The 16160-nt window shown below is 46.5% G+C and overlaps 1 long non-coding RNA gene across 4 annotated transcripts in view; it reads left to right on the forward strand.

The window, feature by feature from the left end:
* Nucleotides 1-6356, forward strand: part of LOC148639201 (uncharacterized) — a 62651-nt gene extending 56295 nt beyond the window's left edge. For all 4 annotated transcript variants that reach the window (XR_015930770.1, XR_015930767.1, XR_015930766.1 and 1 more), the window contains one exon: nt 5246-6356. This is a non-coding gene — a long non-coding RNA (uncharacterized LOC148639201). The remainder of the gene's footprint in view (nt 1-5245) is intronic.
* The last annotated feature ends 9804 nt before the right edge of the window (nt 6357-16160 follow it).

A 16160-nucleotide genomic window follows, 5' to 3' on the forward strand; every position in this document is an offset into this window, starting at 1 on the left:
TTACGTTTAGTGCAAATTAAACATCTGAATGAAGAAGGGGGTCCTTTTCAACAACCCCTGGCTGTACAGTACCTCTGGGAAGGATGGACGGCCCAGTCAGCACAGCTCACCCGTGTTCTGTGCTTGGCCCGGGCACACCCACTCTCCAGATCTCCGTCTCCTCTGCAAAATCTGCTTCGCACAAGGGTTTCGGAATATCTGCCCGTATGCTTTGAAAGATAGAGGGGAAGAAAGAGGCGGCTGGGTTTGGGAACAGCGCTGTGCAAGGACGCACGAGTGTGATTGTGTGCACGTGTGAATGCGTGCACTGGTTGCTAGAGAGCAGGAATTGCAATATCGCAGCAGTGACTGCCGGAGACAAGGGTACAGGGGTGCCCACAGACTGACGCATGCTCCGGTGCAGTAACACGGCTCTGCACAGAACGAGCCCCGTTCCCGTGGACAAATGCTCTCCTGCTTGTGCCTGTTGGGTGGCACCGTAATAAGAAGGCTCCAGATATGACAAATATGCCCAAAGCTGGACCATCAGCTTGTTCTGTCCCTCCTACCCAGCATGTCTCTTAAAATAAAGCACATCCTGTGGGTTTTGTATCACTAATCCTCATCGTCATTTTAATTATTGTTATTATTTATGATGATCGTTTGCATTGCGAATTCTCTTTTCAGATGATTCCTAGCCAGACAGCATAATCCATATGTAAATTTATTCAAACGAATTCCTGGCCACTGCTCTGCAGGACTTTTTCTGTTAATTCTAAAGGAGGGGAGTGTTTTTGCCTCTTTTTTTTTTGTTCTGAAAAAGGGTTGGACTGGCAAGAAGGGGGGGGTGTGTGCTATTCTGACCGACAGTGTCTGTGAGCTGGAGCTCTCTCAGCCCTTCTGAAAATCTCTGAGAAATGAATTTTAATGATTTTAAAATGGCTTCATCCCCTGTAATCACTAACACTGTGCCATATGCCACCTTGCCTTCTGTCAGGCACTCACACTAGACAGCTATAGCAACGATTCCAGGGGTCCTCGCTCTGAGTCTGTAGGGGTGAGATGGGAAGGTTTGCGCTCGGAGGATGGGGGGGGCAGCATTAAGCCCTCACTAAGGCCATCTTTGCTATTTCTCTAAAGCAGTGCTGAGCATGCATACATGCATTCAGAAGAATATTAATAACCTCCGCTCGACAGTCTCTCTCTGTGCCTGTGCAAGACTGGTGACACTTCAGGTGTGATTTCTAGATCTGCTTTACCACCAGCTCCTCGCAGCCCCGAGTTTGGTTAAGTCAGCTGTCTTTCCCGATCTGCACGTCTGTTCCCGATTTCACGCCACAAAGTGGGGTGAAGCCACCGGCCCTCCAAGAACCGCCAAAGCACAAAGCTCTGTGCACAATCCCACAAGCCCCGTGCAAAGCAAACTTGTCTTAAAACAAATCTAGACGCAGTGATCTGTGTTCAAATCCAGTTAATCCCCAACAACAAAGGCGTTGGAAGCCCCGAGTCTAGACTGTGCAGTACTTGGTGTGACTTCAAATCACAAAAGAGCATCTCATTCCATAGGGTCCCAACTGCATAGCAACCTTCTACTTCTCAATCATGCAAGGTGGATGACTTGAATGGCATCCCTCTTATTTTCAACCTTTCTTATTTTCTTGTGTCTGCAGCCCTTCGGTCAGCTGCTCTCTGGCGTGAGTTTCAGTGGTGTCCTGGGAAATGAGCGTTCCTGCCAGTAGTGCAGTGTCCTTCTTAATCTGGGGGCTTTCCAATCTCAGTGCCTCACCACCTCTTTTGGATTTGCGGTGTCATGAGAAGACCGCATGCACAGTGCAAACTCGCAAAGCACAGAGGGTCTGGGGGAAAGACCGCCGGGGAACAGAACTACCCCCTTTGATTCACATCTTTTCAAGAGCTGAGAGTGGACAGTTAACGGGAAGAAGCTAACGGCTTGTTGTGTTGTGTTGTGTTGTTGTTGCTTGTTAAATTCCGTTCCGCTCAATTGAGTTTTTCCTGCGGTCGTTTTTTTTTTGTCATCTCTGGCTTGTTTGTTTGTTTTCCTTTCTTCCCGGGCAACAAAGTACAAACTCCAGGAGCTGCAGGATGCGGTTTGCTTAACAGAGTCTATAAAAGGGCCTTTTTTTTCTTTACGACGGCATCAGCTAACAGCTGAACAATGGCTAAGTAGCCCACCCACTGTGAGGAGGTGGTGCCCATGGACTGGAGGGGGGCCCGTATTGCGCTGTATTGGCAAACCCAGCCCCAGTGCCTCATTCAGGGCTTGGTCATGGTCACTTACAGCGGAGAAGATTCACTTGGCTCACACGAGGGCTGATCCAATGACATGGATTTTTAATGAGGGGCTACGTCTTTGTTGGGCAGACACAATATAGAGAGGGGGGCTCCAGACCCCGTGGTCCTGGCAGCTCCCACTCACTCTCACACTCAGCTCCTCCGTGGGACAAAGCAGATCGGAACCCGGGCAGAGCCGCAGTCAGGAGAGGAGGTGGGCTTTCCTCCTGCTCCAGTGTCAGGGCTCTTCGTTACCCTCATGATCGTGTCAGCAAGGATGACCATGACCCTTTCCACTGACTCAAAGGCCTGTCTTTGCATTCAATTTTCAACCCATAGTTCTCTCACGTAACTATTTAGCTCACTCTAGACTGAAAAATGATTTATTCACTGTTGTGCCTTTAATTTTCTCTCTTTCTTAATTGTGCAGCTATATTTTGGGGCCACGCTTTCTAAACACATCGTTCACCTGCTAGCAAAATAAAGCTTGTTCCTTCAGTTCCTGAATGTTTCACTCTGGGCAGTTTATAAATCTCATTGGTCTGACTAGAAAAAGTAACATGTTACAAATGTAATATATCGCATAGAATGTAAAATCAAATGTCATTGTGCTGCTTTTTAAAATTTAGATCAATGCATTTTGCCTTTTAATATATAAAGTAATAAAAGTACAAAAAGCAAAGTTTAACCAAAAAAAGGTTTAAGAAAAACAAACATAAACAAAATTAAGAAAATAATAAACAGCAGTCTTCGAACATGTAATTTATGTAGTTTGTTTTATTAAAAATGACAAAAGTCCAGTGACTAGTATTTTTGTTTTAAAAATAAATATATTTTAAAAACACCACTTTTACTAGCAAAGATGCAGTTATTAAAAATCCAAACGGAGCTATTTTGTCCTTCCATTATAATTTTAATCCCTAAATATCTAGGAATAAAGAGTGTGATTTTTATATGTAATTAAATGACCTGGACTGTGTAAACCCACTCACTTCAAAAGAAAAATATAGTTATAAGAACGCTGTATAACTGCTCTACTCCAGCTGTGGTACTACTCAGTAATTCCTGGGCCACATTGTCTGCAAAGAAAAAAAATGTACAATATTTGATAGGTCTCTAAAGTTTTCCATGACTCCTACCATTTTCATCCACGACAAATTTAGAAGATGTAACCATAATTTACTCTCTCCGGAAAGGAAAAAAAGAAAGCAGTTCAAATGTCTTAAATGTATAAATTGTACAGTGATCCTTGTACAATAACTGGGTTATCCCAATCTACATGATTGCACACTTTTTCCTTTAGGCACAGCTAGGTGCCACCCCTTTCAGCACATGTTTATAAGTTATGTCTGGACAGCACATCATTAGTATTCATCAGACAACTCCTCTTAAATAAACGGGGCCCCGGAGCATCAGAATACAAAGGGTTAAACACTGACGCCCCCATCTCTTTCCCATCTCTGTCCCAAACCTTAATGGGACAACAGACAACAGCTGTCTGAAAATGAACATTCAGACATTTAGAAATCCCCCTTCAAACCCCCCCCCCACCAGAAACACACATACACCAAACCTCCCCTTTTGGCTTTTTCAGTGTCCCAGACTCCCCCCCCCCCCCCCAACACCCCAACACACAGCCAAGCCCTGAATTTATTAGGCATCACCAGGGCTTCCAGTCAGCAGACTGTGGCGTACCATCTCCCAAGCTGTCCTGTCCTGAATGGGGCACTGTCTACCTCCTCCCCCTCTCCCTCCAATCTAAAATGCTAATAAATCATGTTGCATGACATTTGCGACAATTCGCCAGCCTGTCTGCTGGCGTTGCACAGATCTGCGTGGCTGTCACTCCTGGTGTTCAGCTGCAGCGGAACAGGACTCAACCCAGCCAGGCAAAGAGAAAAGAGTAGAAGTCCAAGGGTCAGATATTAAGATTTTTTTAACTAATCTTCACCTCTATTTTAGACTCTGAACAAGTCTCGGTTGGCCCATTCCGCAGGAAATGGCCTTGCAAAAAAACAATTTAAGTGCCGCTGTCTTGAGGTGCGCACGGTCGGAAATATGTTGCAAACTGTGTTTGAAATAGCTCACTTCAGGTACCCAGTGGAGGTGCAGGCAACATAACGAATTAAATCATAGTCTGTTTATTATCTAATGCACAGCTCTCCGGATTTTCCTTTTTTAATTTGAGAAACCACAATTTCTTTTTGCAGCAATATCATTGCAACGTAGAACATTTCCATGACCGTCTGATTAAAGATCAAATTGAAAATTTTTACAAAAGCAATGTTGTTCTGACCTGATCGAGCAATTTTAATGGCTAGGCAGGATTATTGCAAATCTCTTGCTACATCTGACTTTACTCATTCTGACGCAGAGGTGTGGCAGTGAAAACAGCACTGTCTTATCAACTGTATCACCCTGGTGTGGGTGGAAAATATGACCGAGAGCCTCCATGTTTCCCAATGAGAGGTGACGTCCGTGGGACACAGAGCGCATCCAGATATGAATCCCAGAGGCGAGATCTGTCTGATCACCACAGCCCCAACCCCCAGCCCCACCCACCTCCGTCCTCACAGCCCAGGGGTCAGTGAGAGTGCCCAGACAGCCCTGCTCATGACCGGTGTCTGGCTGCAGTCTCGGGGTCATCGCTGCCTGACCTCCCCAGCTGATAAGGGCTGCCTGCTGCCTGTTCCCCGGCCCAGACGTAAACAACAGAGCAGCATGGACACACGCCGCACACATGCTCACCTGACAGCGATGCTGCTTCTCTTTGCGTTCATGAATATTGTGGCAGTATAAGTGCGTCAGGCCTGTATTTTCAATTTATATGTAGAGGAATAAACTTTGCATATATATTTACAGTCAATGCATTTTTACTCTGCACAAAGACATGTCCTTTCCCTGTGTCTACAGGCTAACCAAGACAGAGGGCAGTGCCCTGTTAATGCACCGTTTTCTGTTGTTTTTGTTGTAGAAACACAGCGTCAATGGTTGGTAGTTGGGTGATGGCTCGTCCCAGCGCAGAAGTTGTCTCCGACAGCCTGAGAGAGCTCCGACTCTGTCTCACCCCTGCTTTGGGCTGAGCCACTGCTGGCCAGTGACCCCAGGCTGGCCTTTCTCTCCTGACCGTTTGCAAGGTGTGGATCAGACATCCTTGTCACGCCAAGGTCAAGAAGGTCCTGAAAACTGCAGGTTAGCGCACAGCTCTGGCCCTCGCAATGCATGTGTACAATTAGGAGGGCCTGTCTAACGGCGGCTGAGTGTTAAAGGAGTGGACTTACACACCAATACAGGTAAGACAGGAAACTGGATTATCTGCAAGCTGTCTTCCTGACGTGTCTGTACAATTATACTTCTTTGGCCAGAGAGATTAGATTTTTCTTTTTTACTTGAAAAAAGTAAATAATAATTATTTCGATCATGATTGATCAATCACTTATGAGTCTTGGAACTGTGCCATTGGGGGACTAGCAGAGTTTTACCTTAATGGGCAAGTGACCAAACTCTGTTACTAGTACATGGATACTGGGAAAAAACAGTGTAACAGCAAAGTAAACCAGTCTCTCACTTGGATATAGTGACCTCTGACACTTTAAGGGAATCTCCACCCAGCATTAAGGGGCTTAGTAATTTCAGTGCAGGAAAAGACATAGTCTTCCCTTGTCTGTTTCTGAGGAGTCTTTTAAATCTGGTCTCCAAGATGCGATAATTGTGGGTAGTTGGGGTAGCCACATTGCTGCTGTACTGTAATGCTTGTCAGGACACACTCTGCTACTGGCTTCAGAAATTAAAGGTAAGTAATTGTTTATTGTTATTATTGCCAAGTCATACTTCAGGCCATTGATAGAGCTACATCTAAGAAGATCCATCAATAAATAAAAGGGTGTTTATTGAATGCACCCTATTATAAATGTGTCTGTAGAGGTGGGTGCCTGACTGCCTGCATTAGCATTTGTGTGACGTGTGCTGTCATCTGACTCAAAATTAATGTAATGCTGCATGACCTGCATTTTTTCCTAAATATTATTTTTGCACATTTAAATATGCTTGTATTTTATCAATAAAAATAAAAAATTAAATACAAAGATCGCGTGTCTGAATCTTTTCTCTCCAGTTTCTGTAAACGTCTCATTGGTTGGTCATATTAATCTGTTGTACCCCTGGGGTACCACTTTATAAAGAGCTGGCATTGCTTCCTTCCTGTGCCAAAAACACTCAACTTGCAAAGTCAGCAATACTGCGTTTTATTTTTGGTATGGAAATAAGTCCCCACCCTCTATTATCTTCCTTTTCATTCAGTGGAAATTCCTTCAAAGTAAATGAAATGATCAAGTTTCTAGTTTGTCACTGTATGGACATTTTATTGTGAAAACCCCAATCACATTGTAAATACCAATAACTAAAAGCCAAAATAAATATTGTAGGGGTTTGGAGTTTGGTAGAAAGATGGAAAACTAGAATCGGACTGAATTTGTTTGCTAAAAGGAGCCTCTTTCCAGTTCTAGAAATACGGCTTATTACTGCTCAGTCCTGTTTTTTAAATGATGCTGCTGAGTCATGGTAAAATTGTAATTGAATGTACTTCTTTCAGTTCATAAGGGTGTCTGACCTACTTGTATTACTGCATTTCCTGTCGTAATCTCTTTTTATGGTAGATCTGGGCTTGGTTTATAGACAACTGGCCTATCACAGAGGTAAAGGCACTGTGCTTTGGGGTTTCTCTGCTGCTCAAACAAAGGTGTGCTGCTCACACAGTTTTCTGCAAGTGTCCCACTCAAAAGTGTGGGGGTGTGTACACTCCATATACAGAGGACACACTAAAGCAGCTGGTTGTGAGAGTGTACAGTATATGGGCTGAGTAAACCACGACACAGAGGGAGATGCTCTTGGTGGTGGTGGAGAGCCTGTTTGCTATTGTTCAGTAAGGAAGCCAGTAGCTGCAACGCTCCAATGCGCTCCAGCGCTCGGGGTGAAGCTGGCGCACACACACACACAGGCACACATGCACGCACACACGCACACACGCACACACACACACACACACACACACACACACACACACACACACACACACACACACACACACACGCAGTAGACTATGGGGAGACACACAGCCCCAGCCCCAGAAAGGCACTTTGATTGTGATGGGGGAGTTCGACCCCAGAAACTAGGGCCAAGCCACCTTGGCCATGACTGAGCCGCTAGGAGGGGAAGCGATCTGGGGGAAAGAAAGAGGGAGATTATCCCTTTTTGCCCAGCCAGTGAACAGCGAGCCCTGGCCAAGGCCCACCCACGGAGCCTCCACTGAGCCGTGAGATGGCCTCGTATACATGCTTACAAACCCTGGCAGATTCCCCTACTCCCGCCAGGGATAAACTTCAGGGGCACAGGCCTCCTTTTAAACACCACTCAGGAGATTACAACACCCCCCCCATCCTCCCCCCACAACACACACGTACCTCCACCTCCCCTTTCACACACACCCCCTCTCTTCGGCTCATTCTTACATTTTCGCTCATCTCCATTAGGAGTTGGGCTGTTGGAGAGATGCAGTTTCCGACAGGCATTAAAAGAGCAGGGGTTCGGCTTTTATCCTTTTAGACTGAAAACAGCTTTTTATTCCCAACAATGAAATGATTGTCATATGGTAATATTGTAAAGGCGGCTCCCCGAGATACAGGTAAAGCATGAAGCAGTTCAGTGTGTTAAATAGGAATTACTGGCTTGGAAAAAAAAAGCATAATGTCCTAGAACATCCCCTAAAGTCCTCAGGTGAAATCTAAGTGCATTTTAAAACCAAGAGCAGGAAACACTTTCTTACACCAGGGGAATCATGGAACAGACTAACAAGCCATATACTGTACGTATTTGAGGCCGATACACCAGAATGACATCACAGGATCGTGCAACTAAACAAGACAGATGATCTGAATTAACTCCTCTCAGTTGTAACTACTCTTAGGTTCATTTTTCAGCTACTCCTCTGTAAATGTTCAGCTATGGGTACGTCTGCAGTTTCGTAGAAAGTATCAGTGTGAGGTCATTTCCATGCCCAAAGCACAGCATCTCATTTCGGCCAGAGCTTATCCTGGTTTCCATGGCGTTAAGTGGACGAGAGAGCACGTCTCCCAATGCCCTGGATGGGACACCAGCACATCACAGGGATCCCCCCACAGTACCGATCCCCAGTTACACAGCTGGGTGGGCTGGAGCACCTCCCTCTGGGTACAACAGCAGTGTCTGCTGCAGAGGTCCAGACCCACGACCTGAGACCAGAGACCTGCCCACCACACCGCACTGTCCCCCGTACCTGTGTAAAATACAACAGGAAAATCTGAAAGCTTTCTTGAAAAGCTGTACACAAAAAACCTCAACACATGTAGTTACAGTACATGTAGTCTGCATTACTTGTGCCATTACAAATAATCCTGAACCATTTTTTGAAGACCACAAGACTAGAAAAATAGTAAGAGAAAGGCTGCAGTATCCTGGGCCTGAGTTAAGATTTTCTTTTTAAGATGTGGATTTAAAAAAGGCAAGAACATCATGATAGTATAATGGATATCAAAACTATACTGACTGCTAAAATATTTTTCAGCTGAGACATGATGAAATGACATATTTTCTCCTAAAAGGCTTTATGTTAAGAATTAAAAGGTCAGTAGGTTTAATTTTTCTCCTACCAACATTCTTTATGTTTCTAATAATCAATCCAATAAATATAAGAGCAATATTAATCTTGGGCATTGATTTGTGTTAATGTAACCCAGATATTAAACAATTCCGTTCCACACACTGTGCTACGTGTGACATATGAACTCAAATGCAACACAGGGACAATTCAGGAACTGGAGCTTATGTGAAGTATATATTATCCATCCATTTTGTAAGCACTCTATCCAACTCGGGGTCAAGGGGGAGCAAGAGTCTATCCTGCAAGCAACTGGCACAAGGCAGGGTACGCCCTGGACAGGACGCCAGTCCATCACAGGGAAGACAGACACCAACACACACACTCAGTTTTCCTACCAGTATGTCTTTGGACTGTGGGTGGACATGAACATGGAGAGAACAAACCAACTCCACATAGACAGCACCCCAGCTTTGGAATTGAACCCAGGGCCCCAGCACTGTGTCACAACAATATTAACCACTTCACCACTGTGCTGCCCCACACGTATATTATATGGGATGATATGTTTTAAGCTTGAAATGCACAGGAGTGGTTCCAAGGAATTTTTGAATAATGGGTCTAAAACTAAAATAAGCAGTTTGGAGCAGTGGATAAGGCTGAAGACCTCCTGAGTAGGAGGTTGTAGGTTCAAATCCAAGATGGGGACACAGCTGCTGTTTCCCTGTGAAAGACACTTGCCCCAGAGTGCACCACCAAATCGGGCTGGGTAAGAGGGCACCAAACATCTTTGTGGCATGAGCCAAATGAATACTAAATTGATCCTCCACTGACATGGGTAGAATATTACACTCTCTTTATCTCCAACCTGCTGTTTCTGCTCAGAAAGATGGTGAGAAGGTCCACTGACTCCCTAGCCACAATAAACAAACTACCTCTGATGTCAAAACCTGGAGAGGGCAGGGCAGCAGAGGGTCAAAGGTCGTGGATGTTAAGGCATTGTGCCATGTGTGGCATCACCACAGTGTCTGTGGTCATCCAGAGGTTAATTACTCAATGGAAGTGTGCCTGACATGAAGGCAATTGTAAACATTTAAAAGCCTCACACAGATGGTCATTTAAATGGTACTTGAGGGAACAGAAACTCCAGTGAGCATGTTCAGGAACTCCAGTTTCCTCCAGGAGTGAAAAAATCCTGACAAAGAGTATCATTGAAGAGAGGACGCAAAACATCTTTGATTTTTTGACGTCCTTGACGTTTTTGAAAGCTTGAACTATTTATTTTCAAATAATGTATGTTTTCCAATAAAAAAATAGAGCTGAAATTGTGATGCATCACTGAAGAGACGATATAGAAAAATAACATTTTTAATTTTTACAACCAGCTCATTCTTTTATACTGGGCAAACATGATTAACAAAATAACACACCTCTGTGCTGCACAGCAACAAGAGTGGGATATACTGTACATTTCTCCAGTATGCAGAGATTCTTCACGGTACTTTCTTACAGTAAGACATTTTTCTTCCTTACAGGTAAATACATTTTTCAGTAGGATTTTTTGAAGAGCCCAAATAATGTCCATCAATAAAAGAGAGAGACATATCTGTTTTTTTTTATGACCAAAAAATCGTAAATCCCCTGTCGATTAAGATAAATCGCAAGTCTTTTTATCACCAAATAAAAACTAACATAAGGCAGACAAAAACATATCGTTCATAACAAATACTTGTTAATCGGTCTGTACAAGTTAAGATTAGAATGAAAAGTATTTTTGATTCCTTTACGTTGTTATTATTAATAAATACGTAATTAAAATCAGGCTTAAATATAGACAGCCTTCATGCACCTGTGGGGTCCTAAGAGGTGCGCAAATCTTGAAATTAGTTTTACCTGAGGGTTAGTTTGCAGGCCAATCACAGAACTGTCTTTTTATCTTGAGTCCATTTTCTTTATGCGAACAAATCGGCATTTATTCATTTAGGCTTCAATATTGTTACACAGAATTGTTTTGTGATTTTTTTCTGATAAAAAGAAATCGTAGGTCCACGTGTTATTCCTTCGTAAACTGACCCCGTGCGCCTTAAGATGACAACTTAAAGGTAAGAACTCTTTTCGGAGCTGTCTAGTTCTTTCTTCGGTTTTCATATAATAAAAAGAGATTAGTAATGACAAACACGTGTATTTGGAGAATTAACACAGCTCGTGAGAAGCTAAACCAAGAAGGCTGTATAAACTGCGTGCTGTGTTTCTTAACATAAATATCACTGGTAAGACAGTCTCATGAAACCTTGAAACTGAAATAATTACAGCTTTTCTCCCCCTTTTATTTTCTGCTGTTGTAATCGGTCTGCATTGCATTAGTTCAGGTGGGGAGCTGCGTCAGCATGCCTAGGCTGATAAGGAGCAAGTAATAGGTTTATTCCAGGGTGAAAAGAGAAGAAAGAAACAACGTTTCGGCCGTGGAGCCTTCTTCTCACACCTGAAGAAGGCTCCACGGCCGAAATGTTGTGTTTTCTTTCTTCTCTCTTTTCAGCCTGGAATAAACCTATTACTTGTTCCTTTGCATTGTATTAGTATTGTCATATTCGTTTAAAACGGTGTGAAAAGGGGCGTTTATTCCTTAAATGTGCATATATATATAGATGTCTTTAAAAAGTAGCAGCTTGGGCCCGCGGTAACAGTTTTTAAGTGTTGACATATAATTTTGAATGTCTTCAAAGCAAGCAAAAAAAAAAACGTCTGCACGCAGACCGAGATGCTCAGTGCGCTGCCAGCAGAGTGGTCTGAGCCCGTCTGGGGCAGGTCTTCGGAATGGCGCCGAGCTCAGGTGGGCTCGGGCGCTGGGGTCCGATTTTGTGTGGGTTTGTTTTTCCCGCAGACAGCACTGCCCTCTAGTCCTGCACTAGACTAGACCAGGCCCGGTTGAAAACGGTTTTAAATGAGGCCGAATGAGAGAGGCGGCTGGAGAGCTCTGGCAGGAGGGGGCGGCTGTGGGATCGCACTCTGTTATGCTAACTACCGCGCCTCTATTGAGCGCCTTGTGGAGGTAAACGCGAGGAACAGAAGGTTCACAGGCTCTGGGCTTTTGTCATGCTAATTCCGTCGGCCACCCCTCCCCACGACAGAAAAAAAACCCCATATAATTATATATATATATGGGCCCGCTCCCAGCGCAGCGAGGCGTGACACCCGCCGCCCAGGAGCGCCGGCCTCCGGCCCCGGGCCACCGCCACAACAATGCCGGCACATCGCCGAGCCGGGGCGGCGGAGGCTGCAGCCAAGAGCGGGATAAAACCAGGGATGAATGAGGGAGTCTGAAAGGGGGGGCCGGGGGGGTTGGTGTAACTTAGGGGGCGCGGATGACTCCCATCAACTCCGAAAATGTATTCGCCCCGGCCAAGGTTTTCCAAACTGAAAGTTTTCTGTCTCCTGACACCTCTCTTTATAATCACACACCTTTCCCTTTATAATAATAATAAAGGGAAATCCTTTATATTATTATTATTATTATTATTATTATTAATAATAATAATAATATTTAGGAGGGCCTGAGGGCAACAGAAATGTATCTGCTCCCAGCTGGAGTGAATGAGATGACGCGCTGCTCTCGGCCCTGACTGGAGCACAGGAGATGAAAACACACTGTTGAGGCGCCTGCTTGTTCTACACTTTGTCTTCTTGTGGGCTCAGTACCCTCTTTTAACCCTCCCAGCCGAACCTCTCCTGTATACAAGCAGTTTCCGATTACTGGATGCTGGTGCATGAAGGTTTGTGTAACATAACCAAAGTTACAAAAACCCCAAAACCATTGTCCAGTCTTATCGAGACTGAAGTGGCTGGTGGGTGTTTAACATTGCAATGGAGGATGACAGGCAAACGTGCTGGTGTAGTGACTCAGGAGGGGAAGCCAGAATCTGGGCTGGTTTCCCCCAGTGCTGTGGGACACGGAGGTACAGCTCGTGAATAAAAACCGACCCTTGTAATGACTGCACCCTGTAATAGAGGGTTCTGAATTCATGTTTGCAGTCTTTGTTTTATTTCTTTAAAAAATGCAAGGGAATTCTTGCAAAAAAACATCCAGTCAGGATTGAACCAATAATAATAATAATAATAATAATTGCTTATACTTATATAGTGCTTTTCTGGACACTCCACTCAAAGCGCTTTACAGGTAATGGGGATCCCCTCCACCACCACCAGTAGCTCCCGATAGATAGGGATTCCTGTGTTGCTGATCCGTGTGGCTCCTGCATGGAGTTCTGGAGCAGTGTTGGGCACCCTTCGCACCCCTGCTCCCGGCCAGTGAGAGTCTGTTGTAGCTTTTCCTTAATTTAGCCGATCTTCAGCAGCAGCGGCAGTCAATACAGTGATTAAAGTAATGGATTGAAGGCCGAAAGAGACGCAGCCAGTAGAAAACGCACACGACCAGGCGGCCTGAATCGGCACCCTTCTGATTCGGATCCAGAAGTCGGTCGGTCAGTTCTACAGAAACGGGGACTCGGACAGGTCCTAAGAACCAGCACCGGACAGGCCTGAGGCGGTTAAGGTGTTGCGTTTCCCTGCCGCTGCAGGACTCTTTGTGTTGTTGTGAGGCCGACAACGGCCGCCAGCCGAGCGGAGCCCCCTGTTTCCCGTGTGAGACGGCGGAGAGGGCGGGCGCCACCCCTGTCCGGGGCGCGCACCCCCAACGAGACCCGCCGGCCAGGCCGCGCAGCCCGAGCCTCTCGTCCGGGCGGGAGCTGCCCTCGGATCCGCAGGCGGGAGGGTGGATCTCCTCGGATGAACGAGGGCCGGGTGGGATTGGCAGAGTGGGGAGAGAGGTGGGGGGCATTGTAAAATGTAAATACCCCGAGTGTGAATAAAGCGTTAGCGGGGAGATTTTCTCTCCATGTGAGAGCAGGGTGCCTTGTACCACACAGAGCTGCTTTTATTTTCCCCTTTTCTCTTTTTTTTTTTTACAAGCCAGCTTTACAGGTCCAATTATGTTGCCAATGATGTCTTTCTCGGAGTTTAAAGCTGGAGAATTTATGAAAGCAGGCCGTGGAGGAGCCCACTGAGTGCAGTGACTGCAGGGGGGGGGACTCCGCTGCAGCACTGTTTTACCCAGAGTGCCCTAGCGGTGCCAGAGCGGCCATTTTCCTCAGCCGCTCGCCTGTGGGCGCGGGCGGGGGGCCGGGGAGGGAGGTGGGTCTGGCGTTCGTGCTTTGTGCCGTTTTCCACGACGTGGGAAACCGGGGCTGCGCCCGTGCGCGCCCGCCCTGCAGAGCACCCTGCGGAGAATCTGGGATCGGGGGCACCGCCTGCTCCACACTTCGGCGCGTCCTGAGGTCCCAGCCTCTTCCAGTGGCTACGCCGGCAGAGACGGGGGAGAGGGAGGGGGGTTCTGGCTGATCAGACCCAAATAAGGAGCCTGATTTTCTGTGGCTTTCATACCCTCGCTGACGGCCTCCCGTTTCCCACGCCAGCAGTGGGGCTCAGGCCCGAGGAAGGACGGGGTGTGTGAAAATGAAGCCCCTTTGTTTGCGAGCAGGACTCTCCTGGGCTGCCAGGCTGTAAATTATTCATGCATCATTTGAATACATGCAAATGAGCTCGCACTCCGCTGGCACGGTCCCAGGTACCTATGGTAACCGAGCTTCCCAGGAGCCCCTCATTGTCCGTCCTCCCCCCCCCCCCCCCGCCAAACCCCACCCCCACCGCCGTATCCCTCTTCGTGATGCTTTCCTCTTCCCCGCTCCCCTCGTGTCTCTTGAGATCCCTGGGATATTGGGGTGTCTCTTGGTGCTGGTGGGCTGGGGGAGGGCACGGTCTGTGCCGGCTGGCCCAGACTTCACGGTCAAGGTCAAGTGCAGACACAGCCGCCACCCACCCACTCACCCACCCACCCAGCCGACAGGACGAGCAGCACAGCCCGGCTCCACACTGCCCCCTGTAGATCTCGCTGCCACACCTGCCTCCACTCCCCTCCCTCTGAGCCCTGGGACAGCAGCTTTCTGCTGTTTATAAAACCACAATGCGGAAGCCTCTTCCGAATTTCTTTAACCACGCCAGCGACAAACCCTCTGACGCAACACCCTTTGGTGTCATGTTGGGAATCTTAACCAAACCGTTCGGTTTCAGAAATAGGCAAACAGCACCTTGATACTTTGGCTTTTTAGGGCTGGTATTTTTACTAATACTGAAGCCCGTGGTCAGATGTGTGAAGCAGAAGTAGGGTTTGCTCATGCAGCTGGTGTTTCTGGAAATGGTGGTGAGGTCTGACAATTATTCGCATTTAATTGTATAAAACGCTTTTCAAAACCCTTTATCCCCCCCCGAGGTGCAGTCCCCACCTGGGAAACACCCAGTAGCTATTTTGCACCCACAGCCTCACTGCACAGCACAGCAGGGGGGGGGAGTGAGAGATTGGTTTACCAATTAAATAAAGGAAACTTTTGGGGGAGGCTAGATTCTGCATGCAGAGTGTATGCTGTGTTTTTGCAGCATGTTAATGGAGGGGATTTGTGTAAGTTTGTAGGTCCAGGGAGGGCGATGTGTGTCTATTAAAAGGAACCACTGTCAAGGTCAGCTTCAAAGCAGTTCACAGTGAAATCCACGTTCCCAACACCGTCCACTATGTACCACTGCCATCTAGCGCCCAGGGGTGCACACTGCACGCCCTGCCCCGTTTGTACGTATTTTTACTCCTCCGGAGTCGGTGAGCAATCCAGATAAAAGGAGAAGCTGATACCCGTGTTTAAGTGAAATGCTTAATCCGGTGTTCCCACTTAAGCTAGATTTCACCCTGTGGGCTGGACTCCTGCTGTTTTTCCTGGGCTTCACATAAAATTGTTAAATCTTCAGAATCGGCTTGAATGTAAAGAATAATAAGAATGTAAGAATCGGCTTTCAGTGGCTGGAATAGTAAATTATTATAACATAAAACAGGTAAAGACGGTACAATTCGTTATTGATGTAGGCACACCAGTTGGGAAATGCGGTATTTATGAGGGGAAAAAATGGGAGACATTTTGTCCGAGGTTATGGATGTTTGTTTAAAGGCTAAAACATGGAAGACGTGAGAGTGGCAAAGCCCTTCACGTCCGATAGCGTCAGTGTCGGCAGGAAACGTGACCGGGATTTTTCGGGAAGGTGGATCTGCTCACGCTGTGCGCCCCCTTGCGGTCAAGGATGCACACGACGTGGGCCGTCCAGCTCAGTCCTGCTTGCGTGAGTGGAAGGGGGGGTTGTTAAAAACCCACTGCAGAGACCCGTA

The sequence above is a fragment of the Lepisosteus platostomus genome, chromosome 27, assembly GCF_059453375.1.
Source record: "Lepisosteus platostomus isolate fLepPlt1 chromosome 27, fLepPlt1.hap1, whole genome shotgun sequence".
NCBI classification, from domain to species: domain Eukaryota; kingdom Metazoa; phylum Chordata; class Actinopteri; order Semionotiformes; family Lepisosteidae; genus Lepisosteus; species Lepisosteus platostomus.